The following is a 27696-nucleotide window of genomic DNA, read 5'->3' as shown; positions in this document are numbered from 1 at the left end:
ACTCCCATGGAGGTAAATGCGCATGGTGACTGTTGTATTCAATCCCGATGCACTTTCTGTGTTTCAACAACAATCTGATACTCCACAGATTACAGAATACCTCCAGATGTGCAACGGAAACTACTACTGGTCTTCCAGGGAACGATCAAAGCGTAAACTCTTTGAGACATCACTCCCATGGAGGAAAGTGCGCATGGTGACTGTTGTATTCAATCCCGATGCAATTTCTGTGCTTCATCAACACTCTTCTAGTCCACAGTTTACGGAAAGCCTCCAGATGTGCATCGGGAAGTACTACTGGTCTTCCAGGGAACGATCAAAGAGTAGTCTGTTAGAGACATTACTCCCATGGAGGTAAGTGCGCATGGTGTTTGTTGTATTCAATCCCGATGCAATTTCTGTGTTTCATCAACAATCTGATACTCCACAGATTACAGAATGCCTCCAGATGTGCATCGGAAATTACTACTGGTCTTCCAGGGAACGATCAAAGCGTAAACTCAATAAGACATTACTCCCATGGAGGGAAGTGAGCATGATGACTGTTGTATTCAATCCCGATGCAATTTCTGTGTTTCATCAACACTCTGCTAGTCGACAGATTACAGAATGCCTTCAGATGTGCATCGGAAACTACTACTGGTCTTCCTAGGAACGTTCAAAGCGTAGACTGTTTGAGACATTATCCCCATGAAGAAAAGTGCGCATGGTGACTGTTGTATTCAATCCCAAGGCAATTTCTGTTATTTCATCAACACTCTGATAGTTTACAGATTACAGAATCCAACCAGACGTGCATCGGAAACTACCACTGGTCTTCCAGGAACGATCAAAGCGTAGACTGTTAGAGACATTACTCCCATGGAGGTAAGTGCGCATGGTGACTGTTGTATTCAATCCCGATGCAATTTCTGTGTTTCATCAACAAGCTGATACCCCACAGATTGCAGAATGCCTCGAGATGTGCATCGGAAACTACTACTGGTCTTCCAGGGAACGATCAAAGCGTAAACTCTTTGAGACGTTACTCCCATGGAGGAAAGTGCGCATGGTGACTGTTGTATTCAATCCCGTTGCAATTTCTGTGCTTCATCAATACTCTTACAGTCCACAGTTTACGGAAAGCCTCCAGATATGCATCGGGAAGTACTACTGGTCTTCCAGGGAACGATCAAAGCGTAGACTGTTAGAGACATTTTTCCCATGGAGGTAAGTGCGCATGGTGACTGTTGTATTCAATCCCGATGCAATTTCTGTGTTTCATCAACAATCTGATACTCCACAGAATACAGAATGCCTCCAGATGTGCATCGGAAACTACTACTGGTCTTCCAATGAACGATCAAAGCGTAAACTCTTTGAGACATTACTCCCATGGAGGGAAGTGAGCATGGTGACTGTTGTATTCAATCGCGATGCAATTTCTGTGTTTCATCAACACTATGCTGGTCCACAGATTACAGAATGCCTTCAGATGTGCATCGGAGACTACCACTGGTCTTCCTAGGAACGTTCAAAGCGTAGACTATTTGAGACATTATTCCCATGAAGAAAAGTGCGCATTGTGACTGTTGTATTCAATCCCGAGGCAATTTCTGTGTTTCATCAACACTCTGATAGTCCACAGATTACAGAATCCAACCAGACGTGCATCGGAAACTACTACTGGTCTTCCAGGAACGATCAAAGCATAGACTGTTTGAGACATTACTCCCGTGGAGGAAAGTGCTCATGGTGACTGTTGTATTCAATCCCGATGCAATTTCTGTGTTTTGTCAACACTCAGTTAGTCCACAGATATCAGAATGCCTCCAGATGTGCATCGGAAACTACTACTGGTCTTCCAGGGAACGATCAAAGCGTAAACTCTATGAGACATTACTCCCATGGAGGGAAGTGAGCATGATGACTGTTGTATTCAATCCCGATGCAATTTCTGTGTTTCATCAACACTCTGATAGTCCACAGATTACAGAATGAGACGAGATGTGCATCAGAAACTACTACTGGTCTTCCAGGGAACGATCAATGCGTAGACTGTTTGATACATTACTCCCGTGGAGGAAAATGCGCATGGTGACTGTTGTACTCAAATTCGATTCAATTTCTGTGTTTCATCAACACTCTGATTTTCAACAGATTACAGAATGAAACCAGATGTGCATCGGAAACTTCTACTGGTCTTCCAGAAACGGATAAAAGCGTAGACTGTTTGAGACATTACTCCCATGGAGGAAAGTGCGCATGGTGACTGTTGTATTCATTCCCGATGCAATTTCTGTGTTTCATCAACACTCTGATAGTCCACAGATTACAGAATGCCACCAGATGTGCATCGGAAAGTACTACTGGTCTTCCAGGGAACGATCAAAGCATAGACAGTTTGAGACATTACTCCCATGGAGAAAAGTGCGCATGGTGACTGTTGTATTCAATCGCGAGGCAATTTTTGTCTTTCATCAACACTCTGATAGTCCACAGATTACAGAATGCCACCAGATGTGCATCAGAAAGTACTACTGGTCGTTCAGGGAACGATCAAATCGTAGACGGTTTGAGAATTACACCCATGGAAGAAAGTGCGCATGGTGACTGTTGTATTCAATCCCGATGCTATTTCTGTGTTTTGTCAACACTCAGTTAGTCCACAGATATCAGAATGCCTCCAGATGTGCATCGGAAACTACTATTGGTCATCCAGGGAACGATCAATGCGTAGACTGTTTGAGATATTACTCCCATGGAGGTAAGTGCGCATGGTGACTGTTGTATTCAATCCCGATGCAATTTCTGTGTTTCATCAACACCCTGATAGTATACAGATCACAGAAAGAATCCAAATGTGCATCGGAAACTACTACTGGTCTTCCAGGGAACGATTAAAGAGTAGACTGTTTGAGGCATTTCTCCCATGGAGGAAAGTGCGCATGGTGACTGTTGTATTCAATCCCGAAGCAATTTCTGTGCTTCATTAACACTCTTATAGTCCACAGTTTACGGAAAGCCTCCAGATGTGCTTCGGGAAGTACTACTGGTCTTCCAGGGAACGATCAAAGCGTAGACCGTTAGAGACATTACTCCCATGGAGGTAAGTGCGCATGGTGACTGTTGTATTCATTCCCGATGCAATTTCTGTGTTTCATCAACAATCTGATAATCCACAGATTACAGAATGCCTCCAGATGTGCATCGGAAGCTACTACTGGTCTTCCAGGGAACGATCAAAGCGTAAACTCTTTGATATATTACTCCCATTGAGGAAAGTGCGCATGGTGACTGTTATATTCAATCCCGATGAAATTTCTGTGCTTCATCAACACTCTTATAGTCCACAGTTTACGGAAAGCCTCCAGATGTGCATCGAGAAGTACTACTGGTCTTCCAGGGAACGATCAAAGCGTAGACTGTTAGAGACATTACTCCCATGGACGTAAGTGCGCATGGTGCCTGTTGTATTCAATCCCGATGCAATTTCTGTGTTTCATCAACACTCTGCTAGTCCACAAATTACAGAATGCCGTCAGATGTGCATCGGAAACTATTACTGGTCTTCCTAGGAACGATCAAAGCGTAGAGTGTTTGAGACATTATTCCCACGAAGAAAAGTGCGCATTGTGACTGTTGTATTCAATCCCGAGGCTATTTCTGTGTTTCATCAACACTGTGATAGTCCACAGATTACAGAATCCAACCAGACGTGCATCGGAAACTACTATTGGTCTTCCAGGAACGATCAAAGCATAGAATGTTTGAGACATTACTCCTGTGGAGGGAAGTGCGCATGGTTACTGTTGTATTCAATTCCGATTCAATTTCTGTGTTTCATCAACACTATGATTGTCAACAGATTACAGAATGCCACCAGATGTGCATCGGAAACTACTACTGGTCTTCCAGGGACCGATCAAAGCGTAGACTGTTTGAGACATTACTCCCATGGAGGAAAGTGCGCATGGTGACTGTTGTATTCAGTCCCGATGCAATTTCTGTGTTTCATCAACACTCTGATAGTCCACAGATTACAGAATGCATCCAGATGTGCACCGGAAACTACTAGTGGTCTTCCAGGGAACGATCAAAGCGTAGAGTGTTTGAGACATTACTCCCATGATGGAAAGGGAGCATGGTGACTGTTGTATTCAATCCCGATGCAATAACTGTGTTTCATCATCACTCTGATAGTGCACAGATTACAGAATGCTTCCAGATGTGCATCGGAAACCACTACTGGTCTTCCAGGGAACGATCAAAGCGTAGACTGTTTGAGACATTATCATATGGGCGAAAGAGGGCATGGTGACAGTTGTTTTCAATCCCGATGCAATTTCTGTGTTTCATCAACACTCTGATAGTCCACAGGTTAAAAAATGCCACCAGATGTGCATCGGAAACTACTACTGGTCTTCCAGGGAATGATCATAGCGTAGAGTGTTTGAGACATTACTCCCATGGAGGAAAGTGCGCATGGTGACTGTTGTATTCAATCCCGATGCAATTTCTGTCCTTCATCAACACTCTTATAGTCCACAGTTTACGGAAAGCCTCCAGATGTGCATCGTGAAGTACTACTGGTCTTCCAGGGAACGATGAAAGCGTAGACAGTTAGAGACATTACTCCCATGGAGGTAAGTGCGCATGGTGTTTGTTGTATTCAATCCCGATGCAATTTCTGTGTTTCATCAACAATCTGATACTCCACAGATTACAGAATGCCTCCAGATGTGCATCGGAAACTACTACTGGTCTTCCAGGGAACGATCAAAGCGTAAACTCTTTGAGACATTACTCCCATGGAGGGAAGTGCGCTTGGTGACTGTTGTATTCAATCCCGATGTAATTTCTGTCTTTCATCAACACTCTGCTAGTCCACAAATTACAGAATGCCGTCAGATGTGCATCGGAAACTATTACTGGTCTTCCTAGGAACGATCAAAGCGTAGAGTGTTTGAGACATTATTCCCATGAAGAAAAGTGCGCATTGTGACTGTTGTATTCAATCCCGAGGCTATTTCTGTGTTTCATCAACACTGTGATAGTCCACAGATTACAGAATCCAACCAGACGTGCATCGGAAACTACTATTGGTCTTCCAGGAACGATCAAAGCATAGAATGTTTGAGACATTACTCCTGTGGAGGGAAGTGCGCATGGTGACTGTTGTATTCAATTCCGATTCAATTTCTGTGTTTCATCAACACTATGATTGTCAACAGATTACAGAATGCCACCAGATGTGCATCGGAAACTACTACTGGTCTTCCAGGGACCGATCAAAGCGTAGACTGTTTGAGACATTACTCCCATGGAGGAAAGTGCGCATGGTGACTGTTGTATTCATTCCCGATGCAATTTCTGTGTTTCATCAACACTCTGATAGTCCACAGATTACAGAATGCCACCAGATGTGCATCGGAAACTACTACTGGTCTTCCAGGGAACGATCAAAGCGTAGACTGTTTGAGACATTACTCCCGTGGCGGAAAGTGCGCATGGTGACTGTTGTATTCCATTCCGATTCAATTTCTGTGTTTCATCAACACTCTGATAGACCACAGATTACAGAATGCCACCAGATGTGCATCGGAAACTCACACTGGTCTTCCAGGGAACGATCAAAGCATAGACAGTTTGAGACATTACTCCCATGGAGAAAAGTGTGCATGGTGACTGTTGTATTCAATCCCGAGGCAATTTTTGTGTTTCATCAATACCCTGATAGTCCACAGATTACAGAATGCCACCACATGGGCATCGGAAATCACAACTGGTCGTTCAGGGAACGATCAAATCGTAGACGGTTTGAGAATTACACCCATGGAGGAAAGTGCGCATGGTGACTGTTGTATTCAATCCCGATGCAATTTCTATGTTTCATCAACACTCTGATAGTCCACAGATTACAGAGTGCCACCAGATGTGTTCCGGGAAACTACTACTGGTCTTCCAGGGAACGATCAAAACGTAGACTGATAGAGACATTACTCCCATGGAGGAAAGTCGGCATGGTGACTGTTGTATTCAATCCCGATGCAATTTCTGTGTTTCATCAACACCCTGATACTCCACAGATTACAGAATGCCTCCAGATGTGCATCGGAACTACTACTGGTCTTCCAGGGAACGATCAAATCGTAGTCTGTTTGAGACAATACTCCCATGGAAGAAAGTGCTCATGGTGACTGTTGTATTCAATCCCGATGCAATTTCTGTGTTTCATCAACACACTGATAGTCCACAGATTACAGAATGCCTCCAAATGTGCACCGGAAACTACTACTGGTCTTCCAGGGAACGATCAAAGCGTAGAGTGTTTGAGACATTACTCCCATGAAGGAAAGCTAGCATGGTGACTGTTGTATTCAATCCCGATGCAATAACTGTGTTTCATCAACACTCTGATAGTCCACAGATTACAGAATGCTTCCAGATGTGCATCGGAAACCACTACTGGTCTTCCAGGGAACGATCAAAGCGTAGACTGTTTGAGGCATTATCATATGGACGAAAGAGGGCATGGTGACAGTTGTATTCAATCCCGATGCAATTTCTGTGTTTCATCAACACTCTGATAGTCCACAAATTAAGCAAAGCCTCCATATGTGCATCGAAACTACTACTAGTCTTCCAGGGAACGATCAAAGCGTAGACTGTTAGAGACATTACTCCCATTTAGGAAAGTGCGCATGGTGACTGTTGTATTCAATCCCGATGCAATTTCTGTGTTTCATCAAGACTCTGATAGTCCACAGATTACAGAATGCATCCAGATGTGCACCGGAAACTACTAGTGGTCTTCCAGGGAACGATCAAAGCGTAGAGTGTTTGAGACATTACTCCCATGATGGAAAGGGAGCATGGTGACTGTTGTATTCAATCCCGATGCAATAACTGTGTTTCATCATCACTCTGATAGTGCACAGATTACAGAATGCTTCCAGATGTGCATCGGAAACCACTACTGGTTTTCCAGGGAACGATCAAAGCGTAGACTGTTTGAGACATTATCATATGGACGAAAGAGGGCATGGTGACAGTTGTTTTCAATCCCGATGCAATTTCTGTGTTTCATCAACACTCTGATAGTCCACAGGTTAAAAAATGCCACCAGATGTGCATCGGAAACTACTACTGGTCTTCCAGGGAATGATCATAGCGTAGAGTGTTTGAGACATTACTCCCATGGAGGAAAGTGCGCATGGTGACTGTTGTATTCAATCCCGATGCAATTTCTGTCCTTCATCAACACTCTTATAGTCCACAGTTTACGGAAAGCCTCCAGATGTGCATCGTGAAGTACTACTGGTCTTCCAGGGAACGATGAAAGCGTAGACAGTTAGAGACATTACTCCCATGGAGGTAAATGCGCATGGTGACTGTTGTATTCAATCCCGATGCAAATTCTGTGTTTCAACAACAATCTGATACTCCACAGATTACAGAATACCTCCAGATGTGCAACGGAAACTACTACTGGTCTTCCAGGGAACGATCAAAGCGTAAACTCTTTGAGACATTACTCCCATGCAGGAAAGTGCGCATGGTGACTGTTGTATTCAATCCCGATGCAATTTCTGTGCTTCATCAACACTCTTCTAGTCCACAGTTTACGGAAAGCCTCCAGATGTGCATCGGGAAGTACTACTGGTCTTCCAGGGAACGATCAAAGCGTAGACTGTTAGAGACATTACTCCCATGGAGGTAAGTGCGCATGGTGTTTGTTGTATTCAATCCCGATGCAATTTCTGTGTTTCATCAACAATCTGATACTCCACAGATTACAGAATGCCTCCAGATGTGCATCGGAAATTACTACTGGTCTTCCAGGGGACTATCAAAGCGTAAACTCTATGAGACATTACTCCCATGGAGGGAAGTGAGCATGATGACTGTTGTATTCAATCCCGATGCAATTTCTGTGTTTCATCAACACTCTGCTAGTCCACAGATTACAGAATGCCTTCAGATGTGCATCGGAAACTACTACTGGCCTTCCTAGGAACGTTCAAAGCGTAGACTGTTTGAGACATTATCCCCATGAAGAAAAGTGCGCATGGTGACTGTTATATTCAATCCCAAGGCAATTTCTGTGTTTCATCAACACTCTGATAGTTTACAGATTACAGAATCCAACCAGACGTGCATCGGAAACTACCACTGGTCTTCCAGGAACGATCAAAGCGTAGACTGTTAGAGACATTACTCCCATGGAGGTAAGTGCGCATGGTGACTGTTGTATTCAATCCCGATGCAATTTCTGTGTTTCATCAACAATCTGATACCCCACAGATTGCAGAATGCCTCGAGATGTGCATCGGAAACTACTACTGGTCTTCCAGGGAACGATCAAAGCGTAAACTCTTTGAGACGTTACTCCCATGGAGGAAAGTGCGCATGGTGACTGTTGTATTCAATCCCGTTGCAATTTCTGTGCTTCATCAATACTCTTACAGTCCACAGTTTACGGAAAGCCTCCAGATGTGCATCGGGAAGTACTACTGGTCTTCCAGGGAACGATCAAAGCGTAGACTGTTAGAGACATTTTTCCCATGGAGGTAAGTGCGCATGGTGACTGTTGTATTCAATCCCGATGCAATTTCTGTGTTTCATCAACAATCTGATACTCCACAGAATACAGAATGCCTCCAGATGTGCATCGGAAACTACTACTGGTCTTCCAATGAACGATCAAAGCGTAAACTCTTTGAGACATTACTCCCATGGAGGGAAGTGAGCATGGTGACTGTTGTATTCAATCGCGATGCAATTTCTGTGTTTCATCAACACTCTGCTGGTCCACAGATTACAGAATGCCTTCAGATGTGCATCGGAGACTACCACTGGTCTTCCTAGGAACGTTCAAAGCGTAGACTATTTGAGACATTATTCCCATGAAGAAAAGTGCGCATTGTGACTGTTGTATTCAATCCCGAGGCAATTTCTGTGTTTCATCAACACTCTGATAGTCCACAGATTACAGAATCCAACCAGACGTGCATCGGAAACTACTACTGGTCTTCCAGGAACGATCAAAGCATAGACTGTTTGAGACATTACTCCCGTGGAGGAAAGTGCTCATGGTGACTGTTGTAATCAATCCCGATGCAATTTCTGTGTTTTGTCAACACTCAGTTAGTCCACAGATATCAGAATGCCTCCAGATGTGCATCGGAAACTACTACTGGTCTTCCAGGGAACGATCAAAGCGTAAACTCTATGAGACATTACTCCCATGGAGGGAAGTGAGCATGATGACTGTTGTATTCAATCCCGATGCAATTTCTGTGTTTCATCAACACTCTGATAGTCCACAGATTACAGAATGAGACGAGATGTGCATCAGAAACTACTACTGGTCTTCCAGGGAACGATCAAATCGTAGACGGTTTGAGAATTACACCCATGGAGGAAAGTGCGCATGGTGACTGTTGTATTCAATCCCGATGCTATTTCTGTGTTTTGTCAACACTCAGTTAGTCCACAGATATCAGAATGCCTCCAGATGTGCATCGGAAAGTACTACTGGTCTTCCAGGGAACGATCAAAGCATAGACAGTTTGAGACATTACTCCCATGGAGAAAAGTGCGCATGGTGACTGTTGTATTCAATCGCGAGGCAATTTTTGTGTTTCATCAACACTCTGATAGTCCACAGATTACAGAATGCCACCAGATGTGCATCAGAAAGTACTACTGGTCGTTCAGGGAACGATCAAATCGTAGACGGTTTGAGAATTACACCCATGGAGGAAAGTGCGCATGGTGACTGTTGTATTCAATCGCGAGGCAATTTTTGTGTTTCATCAACACTCTGATAGTCCACAGATTACAGAATGCCACCAGATGTGCATCAGAAAGTACTACTGGTCGTTCAGGGAACGATCAAATCGTAGACGGTTTGAGAATTACACCCATGGAGGAAAGTGCGCATGGTGACTGTTGTATTCAATCCCGATGCTATTTCTGTGTTTTGTCAACACTCAGTTAGTCCACAGATATCAGAATGCCTCCAGATGTGCATCGGAAACTACTATTGGTCTTCCAGGGAACGATCAATGCGTAGACTGTTTGAGATATTACTCCCATGGAGGTAAGTGCGCATGGTGACTGTTGTATTCAATCCCGATGCAATTTCTGTGTTTCATCAACACCCTGATAGTATACAGATCACAGAAAGAATCCAAATGTGCATCGGAAACTACTACTGGTCTTCCAGGGAACGATCAAAGAGTAGACCGTTAGAGACATTACTCCCATGGAGGTAAGTGCGCATGGTGACTGTTGTATTCAATCCCGAAGCAATTTCTGTGCTTCATTAACACTCTTATAGTCCACAGTTTACGGAAAGCCACCAGATGTGCTTCGGGAAGTACTACTGGTCTTCCAGGGAACGATCAAAGCGTAGACCGTTAGAGACATTACTCCCATGGAGGTAAGTGCGCATGGTGACTGTTGTATTCATTCCCGATGCAATTTCTGTGTTTCATCAACAATCTGATAATCCACAGATTACAGAATGCCTCCAGATGTGCATCGGAAGCTACTACTGGTCTTCCAGGGAACGATCAAAGCGTAAACTCTTTGATATATTACTCCCATTGAGGAAAGTGCGCATGGTGACTGTTATATTCAATCCCGATGCAATTTCTGTGCTTCATCATCACTCTTATAGTCCACAGTTTACGGAAAGCCTCCAGATGTGCATCGAGAAGTACTACTGGTCTTCCAGGGAACGATCAAAGCGTAGACTGTTAGAGACATTACTCCCATGGACGTAAGTGCGCATGGTGCCTGTTGTATTCAATCCCGATGCAATTTCTGTGTTTCATCAACAATCTGATACTCCACAGATTACAGAATGCCTCCAGATGTGCATCGGAAACTACTACTGGTCTTCCAGGGAACGATCAAAGCGTAAACTCTTTGAGACATTACTCCCATGGAGGGAAGTGCGCTTGGTGACTGTTGTATTCAATCCCGATGTAATTTCTGTCTTTCATCAACACTCTGCTAGTCCACAAATTACAGAATGCCGTCAGATGTGCATCGGAAACTATTACTGGTCTTCCTAGGAACGATCAAAGCGTAGAGTGTTTGAGACATTATTCCCATGAAGAAAAGTGCGCATTGTGACTGTTGTATTCAATCCCGAGGCTATTTCTGTGTTTCATCAACACTGTGATAGTCCACAGAATACAGAATCCAACCAGACGTGCATCGGAAACTACTATTGGTCTTCCAGGAACGATCAAAGCATAGAATGTTTGAGACATTACTCCTGTGGAGGGAAGTGCGCATGGTGACTGTTGTATTCAATTCCGATTCAATTTCTGTGTTTCATCAACACTATGATTGTCAACAGATTACAGAATGCCACCAGATGTGCATCGGAAACTACTACTGGTCTTCCAGGGACCGATCAAAGCGTAGACTGTTTGAGACATTACTCCCATGGAGGAAAGTGCGCATGGTGACTGTTGTATTCATTCCCGATGCAATTTCTGTGTTTCATCAACACTCTGATAGTCCACAGATTACAGAATGCCACCAGATGTGCATCGGAAACTACTACTGGTCTTCCAGGGAACGATCAAAGCGTAGACTGTTTGAGACATTACTCCCGTGGCGGAAAGTGCGCATGGTGACTGTTGTATTCCATTCCGATTCAATTTCTGTGTTTCATCAACACTCTGATAGACCACAGATTACAGAATGCCACCAGATGTGCATCGGAAACTACTACTGGTCTTCCAGGGAACGATCAAAGCATAGACAGTTTGAGACATTACTCCCATGGAGAAAAGTGTGCATGGTGACTGTTGTATTCAATCCCGAGGCAATTTTTGTGTTTCATCAACACCCTGATAGTCCACAGATTACAGAATGCCACCAGATGGGCATCGGAAATCACAACTGGTCTTTCAGGGAACGATCAAATCGTAGACGGTTTGAGAATTACACCCATGGAGGAAAGTGCGCATGGTGACTGTTGTATTCAATCCCGATGCAATTTCTATGTTTCATCAACACTCTGATAGTCCACAGATTACAGAGTGCCACCAGATGTGTTCCGGGAAACTACTACTGGTCTTCCAGGGAACGATCAAAACGTAGACTGATAGAGACATTACTCCCATGGAGGAAAGAGCGCATGGTGACTGTTGTATTCAATCCCGAAGCAATTTCTGTGTTTCATCAACACTCTGATAGCCCACAGATTACAAAGTGCCACCAGATGTGTTCCGGGAAACTACTACTGTTCTTCCAAGGAACGATCAAGACGCAGACTGATAGAGACATTCCTCCCATGGAGGAAAGTGTGCATGGTGACTGTTGTATTCAATCACGATGCAATTTCTGTGTTTTGTCAACACTCAGTTAGTCCACAGATATCAGAATGCCTCCAGATGTGCGTCGGAAACTACTATTGGTCTTCCAGGGAACAATCAAAGCGTAGACTGTTAGAGAAATTACTCCCCTGGAGGAAAGTGCGCATGGTGACTGTTGTATTCAATCCAGATGCAATTTCCGGGTTTCATCAACACCCTGATAGTCCACAGATTACAGAAAGAATCAAAATGTGCATCGGAAACTGCTACTGGTCTTCCAGGGAACGATCAAAACGTAGACTGTTAGAGACATTACTCCCATGGAGGAAAGTGCGCATGGTGACTGTTGTATTCAATCCCGAAGCAATATCTTTGTTTCATCAACACTCTGATAGTCTACAGATTACAGAATGCCACCAGATGTGCATCGGAAACTACTACTGGTCTTCCAGGGAACGATCAAATCGTAGTCTGTTTGAGACAATACTCCCATGGAAGAAAGTGCGCATGGTGACTGTTGTATTTAATCCCGATGCAATTTCTGTGTTTCATCAACACACTGATAGTCCACAGATTACAGAATGCCTCCAAATGTGCACCGGAAACTACTACTGGTCTTCCAGGGAACGATCAAAGCGTAGAGTGTTTGAGACATTACTCCCATGAAGGAAAGCTAGCATGGTGACTGTTGTATTCAATCCCGATGCAATAACTGCGTTTCATCAACACTCTGATAGTCCACAGATTACAGAATGCTTCCAGATGTGCATCGGAAAGCACTACTGGTCTTCCATTGAACGATCAAAGCGTAGACTGTTTGAGGCATTATCATATGGACGAAAGAGGGCATGGTGACAGTTGTATTCAATCCCGATGCAATTTCTGTGTTTCATCAATACTCTGATAGTCAACAGTTTATAGAATGCCTCCAGATGTGCATCGGAACTACTACTGGTCTTCCAGGGAACGATCAAATCGTAGACTCTTTGAGACATTACTCCCATGGAAGAAAGTGCGGATGGTGACTGTTGTATTCAGTCCCGATGCAATTTCTGTGTTTCATCAACACTCTGATAGTCCACAGACTACAGAATGCATCCAGATGTGCACCGGAAACTACTAGTGGTCTTCCAGGGAACGATCAAAGCGTAGAGTGTTTGAGACATTACTCCCATGAAGGAAAGGGAGCATGGTGACTGTTGTATTCAATCCCGATGCAATAACTGTGTTTCATCATCACTCTGATAGTGCACAGATTACAGAATGCTTCCAGATGTGCATCGGAAACCACTACTGGTCTTCCAGGGAACGATCAAAGCGTAGACTGTTTGAGACATTATCATATGGACGAAAGAGGGCATGGTGACAGTTGTTTTCAATCCCGATGCAATTTCTGTGTTTCATCAACACTCTGATAGTCCACAGGTTAAAAAATGCCACCAGATGTGCATCGGAAACTACTACTGGTCTTCCAGGGAATGATCATAGCGTAGAGTGTTTGGGACATTACTCCCATGGAGGAAAGTGCGCATGGTGACTGTTGTATTCAATCCCGATGCAATTTCTGTCCTTCATCAACACTCTTATAGTCCACAGTTTACGGAAAGCCTCCAGATGTGCATCGTGAAGTACTACTGGTCTTCCAGGGAACGATGAAAGCGTAGACAGTTAGAGACATTACTCCCATGGAGGTAAATGCGCATGGTGACTGTTGTATTCAATCCCGATGCAATTTCTGTGTTTCAACAACAATCTGATACTCCACAGATTACAGAATACCTCCAGATGTGCAACGGAAACTACTACTGGTCTTCCAGGGAACGATCAAAGCGTAAACTCTTTGAGACATTACTCCCATGCAGGAAAGTGCGCATGGTGACTGTTGTATTCAATCCCGATGCAATTTCTGTGCTTCATCAACACTCTTCTAGTCCAAAGTTTACGGAAAGCCTCCAGATGTGCATCGGGAAGTACTACTGGTCTTCCAGGGAACGATCAAAGCGTAGACTGTTAGAGACCTTACTCCCATGGAGGTAAGTGCGCATGGTGTTTGTTGTATTCAATCCCGATGCAATTTCTGTGTTTCATCAACAATCTGATACTCCACAGATTACAGAATGCCTCCAGATGTGCATCGGAAATTACTACTGGTCTTCCAGGGAACGATCAAAGCGTAAACTCTATGAGACATTACTCCCATGGAGGGAAGTGAGCATGATGACTGTTGTATTCAATCCCGATGCAATTTCTGTGTTTCATCAACACTCTGCTAGTCCACAGATTACAGAATGCCTTCAGATGTGCATCGGAAACTACTACTGGTCTTCCTAGGAACGTTCAAAGCTTAGACTGTTTGAGACATTATCCCCATGAAGAAAAGTGCCATTGGTGACTGTTGTATTCAATCCCAAGGCAATTTCTGTGTTTCATCAACACTCTGATAGTCCACAGATTACAGAATCCAACCAGACGTGCATCGGAAACTACCACTGGTCTTCCAGGAACGATCAAAGCGTAGACTGTTAGAGACATTACTCCCATGGAGGTAAGTGCGCATGGTGACTGTTGTATTCAATCCCGATGCAATTTCTGTGTTTCATCAACAATCTGATACCCCACAGATTGCAGAATGCCTCGAGATGTGCATCGGAAACTACTACTGGTCTTCCAGGGAACGATCAAAGCGTAAACTCTTTGAGACGTTACTCCCATGGAGGAAAGTGCGCATGGTGACTGTTGTATTCAATCCCGTTGCAATTTCTGTGCTTCATCAATACTCTTACAGTCCACAGTTTACGGAAAGCCTCCAGATGTGCATCGGGAATTACTACTGGTCTTCCAGGGAACGATCAAAGCGTAGACTGTTAGAGACATTTTTCCCATGGAGGTAAGTGCGCATGGTGACTGTTGTATTCAATCCCGATGCAATTTCTGTGTTTCATCAACAATCTGATACTCCACAGAATACAGAATGCCTCCAGATGTGCATCGGAAAGTACTACTGGTCTTCCAGGGAACGATCAAAGCATAGACAGTTTGAGACATTACTCCCATGGAGAAAAGTGCGCATGGTGACTGTTGTATTCAATCGCGAGGCAATTTTTGTGTTTCGTCAACACTCTGATAGTCCACAGATTACAGAATGCCACCAGATGTGCATCAGAAAGTACTACTGGTCGTTCAGGGAACGATCAAATCGTAGACGGTTTGAGAATTACACCCATGGAGGAAAGTGCGCATGGTGACTGTTATATTCAATCCCGATGCTATTTCTGTGTTTTGTCAACACTCAGTTAGTCCACAGATATCAGAATGCCTCCAGATGTGCATCGGAAACTACTATTGGTCTTCCAGGGAACGATCAATGCGTAGACTGTTTGAGATATTACTCCCATGGAGGTAAGTGCGCATGGTGACTGTTGTATTCAATCCCGATGCAATTTCTGTGTTTCATCAACACCCTGATAGTATACAGATCACAGAAAGAATCCAAATGGTCATCGGAAACTACTACTGGTCTTCCAGGGAACGATCAAAGCGTAGACTGTTAGGGACATTACTCCCATGGAGGGAAGTGCGCATGGTGACTGTTGTATTCAATCCCGATGCGATTTGTGTATTTCATCAACACTCTGATAGTCCACAGATTACAGAATGCCACCAGATGGGCATCGGAAATCACTACTGGTCGTTCAGGGAACGATCAAATCGTAGACGGTTTGAGAATTACACCCATAGAGGAAAGTGCGCATGGTGACTGTTGTATTCTATCCCGATGCAATTTCTGTGTTTCATCAACACTCTGATAGTCCACAGATTACAGAGTGCCACCAGATGTGCATCGGAAACTATTACTGGTCTTCCAGGGAACGATCAAAACGTAGACTGATAGAGACATTACTCCCATGGAGGAAAGAGCGCATGGTGACTGTTGTATTCAATCCAGATGCAATTTCCGTGTTTCATCAACACCCTGATAGTCCACAGATTACTGAAAGAATCAAAATGTGCATCGGAAACTGCTATTGGTCTTCCAGAGAACGATCAAAGCGTAGACTGTTAGAGTCATTACTCCCATGGAGGAAAGCTAGCATGGCGACTGTTGTATTCAATCCCGATGCAATAACTGTGTTTCATCAACACTCTGATAGTCCACAGATTACAGAATGCTTCCAGATGTGCATCGGAAACCAATACTGGCCTTCCAGGGAACGATCAAAGCGTAGACTGTTTGAGACATTATCATATGGACGAAAGAGGGCATGGTGACAGTTGTATTCAATCCCGATGCAATTTCTGTGTTTCATCAATACTCTGATAGTCAACAGATTATAGAATGCCTCCAGATGTGCATCGGGACTACTACTGGTCTTCCAGGGAACGATCAAATCGTAGACTCTTTGAGACATTACTCCCATGGAAGAAAGTGCGGATGGTGACTGTTGTATTCAGTCCCGATGCAATTTCTGTGTTTCATCAACACTCTGATAGTCCACAGATTACAGAATGCATCCAATTGTGCACCGGAAACTACTAGTGGTCTTCCAGGGAACGATCAAAGCGTAGAGTGTTTGAGACATTACTCCCATGAAGGAAAGGGAGCATGGTGACTGTTGTATTCAATCCCGATGCAATAACTGTGTTTCATCATCACTCTGATAGTGCACAGATTACAGAATGCTTCCAGATGTGCATCGGAAACCACTACTGGTCTTCCAGGGAACGATCAAAGCGTAGACTGTTTGAGAATTACTCCCATGGAGGAAAGTCGGCATGGTGACTGTTGTATTCAATCCCGATGCAATTTCTGTGTTTCATCAACACCCTGATACTCCACAGATTACAGAATGCCTCCAGATGTGCATCGGAACTACTACTGGTCTTCCAGGGAACGATCAAATCGTAGTCTGTTTGAGACAATACTCTCATGGAAGAAAGTGCGCTTGGTGACTGTTGTATTCAATCCCGATGCAATTTCTGTGTTTCATCAACACACTGATAGTCCACAGATTACAGAATGCCTCCAAATGTGCACCGGAAACTACTACTGGTCTTCCAGGGAACGATCAAAGCGTAGAGTGTTTGAGACATTACTCCCGTGGAGGAAAGTGCTCATGGTGACTGTTGTATTCAATCCCGATGCAATTTCTGTGTTTTGTCAACACTCAGTTAGTCCACAGATATCAGAATGCCTCCAGATGTGCATCGGAAACTACTACTGGTCTTCCAGGGAACGATCAAAGCGTAAACTCTATGAGACATTACTCCCATGGAGGGAAGTGAGCATGATGACTGTTGTATTCAATCCCGATGCAATTTCTGTGTTTCATCAACACTCTGATACTCCACAGATTACAGAATGACACCAGATGTGCATCAGAAACTACTACTGGTCTTCCAGGGAACGATCAATGCGTAGACTGTTTGATACATTACTCCCGTGGAGGAAAGTGCGCATGGTGACTGTTGTACTCAAATTCGATTCAATTTCTGTGTTTCATCAACACTCTGATTGTCAACAGATTACAGAATGAAACCAGATGTGCATCGGAAACTTCTACTGGTCTTCCAGAAACGGATGAAAGCGTAGACTGTTTGAGACATTACTCCCATGGAGGAAAGTGCGCATGGTGACTGTTGTATTCATTCCCGATGCAATTTCTGTGTTTCATCAACACTCTGATAGTCCACAGATTACAGAATGCCACCAGATGTGCATCGGAAACTACTACTGGTCTTCCAGGGAACGATCAAAGCATAGACAGTTTGAGACATGACTCCCATGGAGAAAAGTGCGCATGGTGACTGTTGTATTCAATCGCGAGTCAATTTTTGTGTTTCATCAACACTCTGATAGTCCACAGATTACAGAATGCCACCAGATGTGCATCAGAAAGTACTACTGGTCGTTCAGGGAACGATCAAATCGTAGACGGTTTGAGAATTACACCCATGGAGGAAAGTGCGCATGGTGACTGTTGTATTCAATCCCGATGCAATTTCTGTGTTTTGTCAACACTCAGTTAGTCCACAGATATCAGAATGCCTCCAGATGTGCATCGGAAACTACTATTGGTCTTCCAGGGAACGATCAATGCGTAGACTGTTTGAGATATTACTCCCATGGAGGTAAGTGCGCATGGTGACTGTTGTATTCAATCCCGATGCAATTTCTGTGTTTCATCAACACCCTGATAGTACACAGATCACAGAAAGAATCCAAATGTGCATCGGAAACTACTACTGGTCTTCCAGGGAACGATCAAAGCGTAGACTGTTAGGGACATTACTCCCATGGAGGACAGTGCGCATGGTGACTGTTGTATTCAATCCCGATGCAATTTCTGTGTTTCATCAACACTCTGTTAGTCTACAGATTACAGAATGCCACCAGATGTCCATCGGAAACTACTACTGGTATCCAGGGAACGATCAAAGCGTAGACTGTTAGAGACATTACTCCCATGGAGGAAAGTGCGCATGGTGACTGTTGTATTCAATCCCGAAGCAATATCTTTGTTTCATCAACACTCTGATAGTCTACAGATTACAGAATGCCACCAGATGTGCATCGGAAGCTACTACTGATCTTCCAGGGAACGATCAAAGCGTAGACTGTTTGAGACATTACCCACATGGAGGAAACTGCGCATGGATACTGTTGTATTCAATCCCGAGGCAATTTTTGTATTTCATCAACACTCTGATAGTCCACAGATTACAGAATGCCACCAGATGGGCATCGGAAATCACTACTGGTCGTTCAGTTAACGATCAAATCCTAGACGGTTTGAGAATTACACCCATAGAGGAAAGTGCGCATGGTGACTGTTGTATTCAATCCCGATGCAATTTCTGTGTTTCATCAACACTCTGATAGTCCACAGATTACAGAGTGCCACCAGATGTGCATCGGAAACTATTACTGGTCTTCCAGGGAACGATCAAAACGTAGACTGATAGAGACATTACTCCCATGGAGGAAAGAGAGCAGGGTGACTGTTGTATTCAATCCCGATGCAATTTCTGTGTTTCATCAACACTCTGATAGTCTACAGATTACAGAATGCCACCAGATGTCCATCGGAAACTACTACTGGTATCCAGGGAACGATCAAAGCGTAGACTGTTAGAGACATTACTCCCATGGAGGAAAGTGTGCATGGTGACTGTTGTATTCAATCACGATGCAATTTCTGTGTTTTGTCAACTCTCAGTTAGTCCACAGATATCAGAATGCCTCCAGATGTGCGTCGGAAACTACTATTGGTCTTCCAGGGAACAATCAAAGCGTAGACTGTTTGAGAAATTACTCCCATGGAGGAAAGTGCGCATGGTGACGGTTGTATTCAATCCAGATGCAATTTCCGGGTTTCATCAACACCCTGATAGTCCACAGATTACTGAAAGAATCAAAATGTGCATCGGAAACTGCTATTGGTCTTCCAGAGAACGATCAAAGCGTAGACTGTTAGAGACATTACTCCCATGGAGGAAAGTGCGCATGGTGACTGTTGTATTCAATCCCGAAGCAATATCTCTGTTTCATCAACACTCTGATAGTCTACAGATTACAGATTGCCACCAGATGTGCATCGGAAACTACTACTGGTCTTCCAGGGAACGATCAAAACGTAGACTGTTTGAGACATTACTCACATGGAGGAAACTGCGCATGGATACTGTTGTATTCAATCCCGATGCAATATCTGTGTTTCATCAACACTCTGATAGTCCACAGATTACAGAAAGCATCCAGATGAGCATCGGAAACTACTACTGGTCTTCCAGGGAACGATCAAAACGTAGACTCTTAGAGACATTACTACCATGGAGGAAAGTGCTCATGGTGACTGTTGTATTCAATTCCGATGCAATTTCTGTGTTTCATCAACACTCTGATAGTCTATAGATTACAGAATGCCACCAGATTTGCATCGGAAACAACTACTGGTCTTCCAGGGAACGATCAAAGTGTAGACTGTTTGAGAATTACTCCCATGGAGGAAAGTCCGCATGGTGACTGTTGTATTCAATCCCGATGCAATGTCTGTGTTTCATCAACACTCTGATACTCCACAGATTACAGAATGCCTCCAGATGTGCATCGGAACTACTACTGGTCTTCCAGGGAACGATCAAATCGTAGACTGTTTGAGACAATACTCCCATGGAAGAAAGTGCGCATGGTGACTGTTGTATTCAATCCCGATGCAATTTCTGTGTTTCATCAACACACTGATAGTCCACAGTTTACGGAAAGCCTCCAGATGTGCATCGTGAAGTACTAGTGGTCTTCCAGGGAACGATGAAAGCGTAGACAGTTAGAGACATTACTCCCATGGAGGTAAATGCGCATGGTGACTGTTGTATTCATTCCCGATGCAATATCTGTGTTTCAACAACAATCTGATACTCCACAGATTACAGAATACCTCCAGATGTGCAACGGAAACTACTACTGGTCTTCCAGGGAACGATCAAAGCGTAAACTCTTTGAGACATTACTACCATGGTGGAAAGTGCGCATATTGACTGTTGTATTCAATCCCGATGCAATTTCTGTGCTTCATCAACACTCTTCTAGTCCACAGTTTACGGAAAGCCTCCAGATGTGCATCGGGAAGTACTACTGGTCTTCCAGGGGACGATCAAAGCATAGACTGTTAGAGACATTACTCCCATGGAGGTAAGTGCGCATGGTCTTTGTTGTATTCAATCCCGATGCAATTTCTGTGTTTCATCAACAATCTGATACTCCACAGATTACAGAATGCCTCCAGACGTGCATCGGAAACTACTACTGGTCTTCCTAGGAACGTTCAAAGCGTAGACTGTTTGAGACATTATTCCCATGAAGAAAAGTGCGCATGGTGACTGTTGTATTAAATCCCAAGGCAATTTCTGTGTTTCATCAACACTCTGATAGTCCACAGATTACAGAATCCAACCAGACGTGCATCGGAAACTACCACTGGTCTTCCAGGAACGATCAAAGCGTAGACTGTTAGAGACATTACTCCCATGGAGGTAAGTGCGCATGGTGACTGTTGTATTCAATCCCGATGCAATTTCTGTGTTTCATCAATAATCTGATACCCCACAGATTGCAGAATGCCTCCAGATGTGCATCGGAAACTACTACTGGTCTTCCAGGGAACGATCAAAGCGTAAACTCTTTGAGACGTTACTCCCATGGAGGAAAGTGCGCGTGGTGACTGTTGTATTCAATCCCGATGCAATTTCTGTGCTTCATCAACACCCTTACAGTCCACAGTTTACGGAAAGCCTCCAGATGTGCATCGGGAAGTACTACTGGTCTTCCAGGGAACGATCAAAGCGTAGACTGTTAGAGACATTTTTCCCATGGAGGTAAGTGCGCAGGGTGACTGTTGTATTTAATCGCGATGCAATTTCTGTGTTTCATCAACACTCTGCTGGTCCACAGATTACAGAATGCCTTCAGATGTGCATCGGAAACTACTACTGGTCTTCCTAGGAACGTTCAAAGCGTAGACTATTTGAGACATTATTCCCATGAAGAAAAGTGCGCATTGTGACTGTAGTATTCAATCCCGAGGCAATTTCTGTGTTTCATCAACACTCTGATAGTCCACAGATTTCAGAATCCAACCAGACGTGCATCGGAAACTACTACTGGTCTTCCAGGAAAGATCAAATCGTAGACGGTTTGAGAATTACACCCATGGAGGAAAGTGCGCATGGTGACTGTTGTATTCAATCCCTATGCAATTTCTGTGTTTTGTCAACACTCAGTTAGTCCACAGATATCAGAATGCCTCCAGATGTGCATCGGAAACTACTATTGGTCTCCCAGGGAACAATCAAAGCGTAGACTGTTTGAGATATTACTCCCATGGAGGTAAGTGCGCATGGTGACTGTTGTATTCAATCGCGAGGCCATTTTTGTGTTTCATCAACACTCTGATAGTCTACAGATTACAGAATGCCACCAGATGTGCATCGGAAACTACTACTGGTCTTCCAGGGAACGATCAAAACGTAGACTGTTTGAGACATTACTCACATGGAGGAAACTGCGCATGGATACTGTGGTATTCAATCCCGATGCAATTTCCGTGTTTCATCAACACTCTGATAGTCCACAGATTACAGAAAGCATCCAGATGAGCATCGGAAACTACTACTGGTCTTCCAGGGAACGATCAAAGCGTAGACTCTTAGAGACATTACTACCATGGAGGAACGTGCTCATGGTGACTGTTGTATTCAATTCCGATGCAATTTCTGTGTTTCATCAACACTCTGATAGTCTACAGATTACAGAAAGCCACCAGATGTGCATCGGAAACTACTACTGGTCTTAAAGGGAACGATCAAATCGTAGACTGTTTGAGACAATACTCCCATGGAAGAAAGTGCGCATGGTGACTGTTGTATTCAATCCCGATGCAATTTCTGTGTTTCATCAACACACTGATAGTCCACAGATTACAGAATGCCTCCAAATGTGCACCGGAAACTACTACTGGTCTTCCAGGGAACGATCAAAGCGTAGAGTGTTTGAGACATTACTCCCATGAAGGAAAGCTAGCATGGTGACTGTTGTATTCAATCCCGATGCAATAACTGTGTTTCATCAACACTCTGATAGTCCACAGATTACAGAATGCTTCCAGATGTGCATCGGAAACCACTACTGGCCTTCCAGGGAACGATCAAAGCGTAGACTGTTTGAGACATTATCATATGGACGAAAGAGGGCATGGTGACAGTTGTATTCAATCCCGATGCAATTTCTGTGTTTCATCAACACTCTGATAGTCCACAAATTAAGGAAAGCCTCCATATGTGCATTGAAACTACTACTAGTCTTCCAGGGAATGATCAAAGCGTAGACTGTTAGAGACATTACTCCCATATAGGAAAGTGAGCATGGTGACTGTCGTATTCAATCCCGATGCAATTTCTGTGTTTCATCAAGACTCTGATAGTCCACAGATTACAGAATGCCACCAGATGTGCATCGGAAGCTACTATTGGTCTTCCAGGGAACGATCGAAGCGTAGAGTGTTTGAGACATAACTCCCATGAAGGAAAGTGCGCATGGTGACTGTTGTATTCAATCCCGATGCAATTTCTGTGTTTCATCAATACACTGATAGTCAACAGATTATAGAATGCCTCCAGATGTGCATCGGAACTACTACTGGTCTTCCAGGGAACGATCAAATCGTAGACTCTTTGAGACATTACTCCCATGGAAGAAAGTGCGGATGGTGACTGTTGTATTCAGTCCCGATGCAATTTCTGTGTTTCAACAACACTCTGATAGTCCACAGATTACAGAATGCATCCAGATGTGCACCGGAAACTACTAGTGGTCTTCCAGGGAACGATCAAAGCGTAGAGTGTTTGAGACATTACTCCCATGACGGAAAGGGAGCATGGTGACTGTTGTATTCAATCCCGATGCAATAACTGTGTTTCATCATCACTCTGATAGTGCACAGATTACAGAATGCTTCCAGATGTGCATCGGAAACCACTACTGGTCTTCCAGGGAACGATCAAAGCGTAGACTGTTTGAGACATTATCATATGGACGAAAGAGGGCATGGTGACAGTTGTATTCAATCCCGATGCAATTTCTGTGTTTCATCAACACTCTGATAGTCCACAAATTAAGCAAAGAATCCATATGTGCATCAAAACTACTACTGGTCTACCAGGGAACGATCAAAGAGTAGACTGTTTGAGACATTACTCCCATGGAAGAAAGTGCGCATGGTGACTGTTGTATTCAATCCCGATGCAATTTCTGTGTTTCATCAACACTCTGATAGTCCACAGGTTAAAAAATGCCACCAGATGTGCATCGGAAACTACTACTGGTCTTCCAGGGAATGATCATAGCGTAGAGTGTTTGAGACATTACTCCCATGGAGGAAAGTGCGCATGGTGACTGTTGTATTCAATCCCGATGCAATTTCTGTGTTTCATCAACAATCTGATACTCCACAGAATAGAGAATGCCTCCAGATGTGCATCGGAAACTACTACTGGTCTTCCAATGAACGATCAAAGCGTAATCTCTTTGAGACATTAGTCCCATGGAGGGAAGTGAGCATGGTGACTGTTGTATTCAATCCCGATGCAATTTCTGTGTTTCATCAACACTCTGCTAGTCCACAGATTACAGAATGCCTTCAGATGTGCATCGGAAACTACTACTGGTCTTCCTAGGAACGTTCAAAGCGTAGACTATTTGAGACATTATTCCCGTGAAGAAAAGTTCGCATTGTGACTGTTGTATTCAATCCCGAGGCAATTTCTGTGTTTCATCAACACTCTGATAGTCCACAGATTACAGAATCCAACCAGACATGCATCGGAAACTACTACTGGTCTTCCAGGAACGATCAAAGCATAGACTGTTTGAGACATTACTCCCGTGGAGGAAAGTGCTCATGGTGACTGTTGTATTCAATCCCGATGCAATTTCTGCGTTTAATCAACACTCTGATACTCCACAGATTACAGAATGACACCAGATGTGCATCAGAAACTACTACTGGTCTTCCAGGGAACGATCAATGCGTAGACTGTTTGATACATTACTCCCGTGGAGGAAAGTGCGCATGGTGACTGTTGTACTCAATTTCGATTCAATTTCTGTGTTTCATCAACACTCTGATTGTCAACAGATTACAGAATGAAACCAGATGTGCATCGGAAACTTCTACTGGTCTTCCAGAAACGGATAAAAGCGTAGACTGTTTGAGACATTACTCCCATGGAGGAAAGAGCGCATGGTGACTGTTGTATTCAATCCCGATGCAATTTCTGTGTTTCATCAACACTCTGATACTCCACAGATTACAGAATGCCTCCAGATGTGCATCGGAACTAGTACTGGTCTTCCAGGGAACGATCAAATCGTAGACTGTTTGAGACAATACTCCCATGGAAGAAAGTGCGCATGGTGACTGTTGTATTCAATCCCGATGCAATTTTTGTGTTTCATCAACACTCTGATAGTCCACAGATTACAGAATGCCACCAGATGTGCATCGGAAACTACTATTGGTCTTCCAGGCAACGATCGAAGCGTAGAGTGTTTGAGACATTACTCCCATGAAGGAAAGTGCGCATGGTGACTGTTGTATTCAATCCCGATGCAATTTCTGTGTTTCATCAATACTCTGATAGTCAACAGATTATAGAATGCCTCCAGATGTGCATCGGAACTACTACTGGTCTTCCAGGGAACGATCAAATCGTAGACTCTTTGAGACATTACTCCCATGGAAGACAGTGCGGATGGTGACTGTTGTATTCAGTCCCGATGCAATTTCTGTGTTTCATCAACACTCTGATAGTCCACAGATTACAGAATGCATCCAGATGTGCACCGGAAACTACTAGTGGTCTTCCAGGGAACGATCAAAGCGTTGAGTGTTTGAGACATTACTCCCATGAAGGAAAGGGAGCATGGTGACTGTTGTATTCAATCCCGATGCTATAACTGTGTTTCATCATCACTCTGATAGTCCACAGATTACAGAATGCTTCCACATGTGCATCGGAAACCACTACTGGTCTTCCAGGGAACGATCAAAGCGTAGACTGTAAGAGACATTACTCCCATATAGGAAAGTGCGAATGGTGACTGTTGTATTTAATCCCGATGCAATTTCTGTGTTTCATCAACACTCTGATAGTCCACAGGTTAAAAAATGCCACCAGATGTGCATCGGAAACTACTACTGGTCCTCCAGGGAACGATCATAGCGTAGAGTGTTTGAGACATTACTCCCATGGAGGAAAGTGCGCATGGTGACTGTTGTATTCAATCCCGATGCAATTTCTGTGCTTCATCAACACTCTTATAGTCCACAGTTTACGGAAAGCCTCCAGATGTGCATCGTGAAGTACTACTGGTCTTCCAGGGAACGATAAAAGCGTAGACAGTTAGAGACATTACTCCCATGGAGGTAAATGCACATGGTGACTGTTGTATTCAATCCCGATGCAATTTCTGTGTTTCAACAACAATCTGATACTCCACAGATTACAGAATACCTCCAGATGTGCAACGGAAACTACTACTGGTCTTCCAGGGAACGATCAAAGCGTAAACTCTTTGAGACATTACTCCCATGGAGGAATGTGCGCATGGGGACTGTTGTATTCAATCCCGATGCAATTTCTGTGCTTCATCAACACTCTTCTAGTCCACAGTTTACGGAAAGCCTCCAGATGTGCATCGGGAAGTACTACTGGTCTTCCAGGGAACGATCAATGCGTAGACTGTTAGAGACATTACTCCCATGGAGGTAAGTGCGCATGGTGTTTGTTGTATTCAATCCCGATGCCATTTCTGTGTTTCATCAACACTCTTACAGTCCACAGTTTACGGAAAGCCTCCAGATGTGCATCGGGAAGTACTACTGGTCTTCCAGGGAACGATCAAAGCGTAGACTGTTAGAGACATTTTTCCCATGGAGGTAAGTGCGCATGGTGACTGTTGTATTCAATCGCGATGCAATTTCTGTGTTTCATCAACACTCTGCTGGTCCACAGATTACAGAATGCCTTCAGATGTGCATCGGAAACTACTACTGGTCTTCCTAGGAACGTTCAAAGCGTAGACTATTTGAGACATTATTCCCATGAAGAAAAGTGCGCATTGTGACTGTTGTATTCAATCCCGAGGCAATTTCTGTGTTTCATCAACACTCTGATAGTCCACAGATTACAGAATCCAACCAGACGTGCATCGGAAACTACTACTGGTCTTCCAGGAACGATCAAAGCATAGACTGTTTAAGACATTACTCCCGTGGAGGAATGTGCTCATGGTGACTGTTGTATTCAATCCCGATGCAATTTCTGTGTTTCATCAAAACTCTGATAGTCCACAGATTACAGAATGCCACCAGATGTGCATCGGAAACTACTACTGGTCTTCCAGGGAACGATCAAAGCATAGACAGTTTGAGACATTACTCCCATGGAGAAAAGTGCGCATGGTGACTGTTGTATTCAATCACGAGGCAATTTTTGTGTTTCATCAACACTCTGATAGTCCACAGATTACAGAATGCCACCAGATGTGCATCAGAAACTACTACTGGTCGTTCAGGGAACGATCAAATCGTAGACGGTTTGAGAATTACACCCATGGAGGAAAGTGCGCATGGTGACTGTTGTATTCAATCCCGATGCAATTTCTGTGTTTTGTCAACACTCAGTTAGTCCACAGATATGAGAATGCCTCCAGATGTGCATCGGAAACTACTATTGGTCTTCCAGGGAACGATCAAAGCGTAGACTGTTTGAGATATTATTCCCATGGAGGTAAGTGCGCATGGTGACTGTTGTA

This window comes from Schistocerca gregaria, chromosome 1 (assembly GCF_023897955.1).
Source record: "Schistocerca gregaria isolate iqSchGreg1 chromosome 1, iqSchGreg1.2, whole genome shotgun sequence".
Classification (NCBI taxonomy): domain Eukaryota; kingdom Metazoa; phylum Arthropoda; class Insecta; order Orthoptera; family Acrididae; genus Schistocerca; species Schistocerca gregaria.
The sequence above is the reverse complement of the archived record's forward strand: the minus strand, read 5'-3'. Positions refer to the sequence as shown.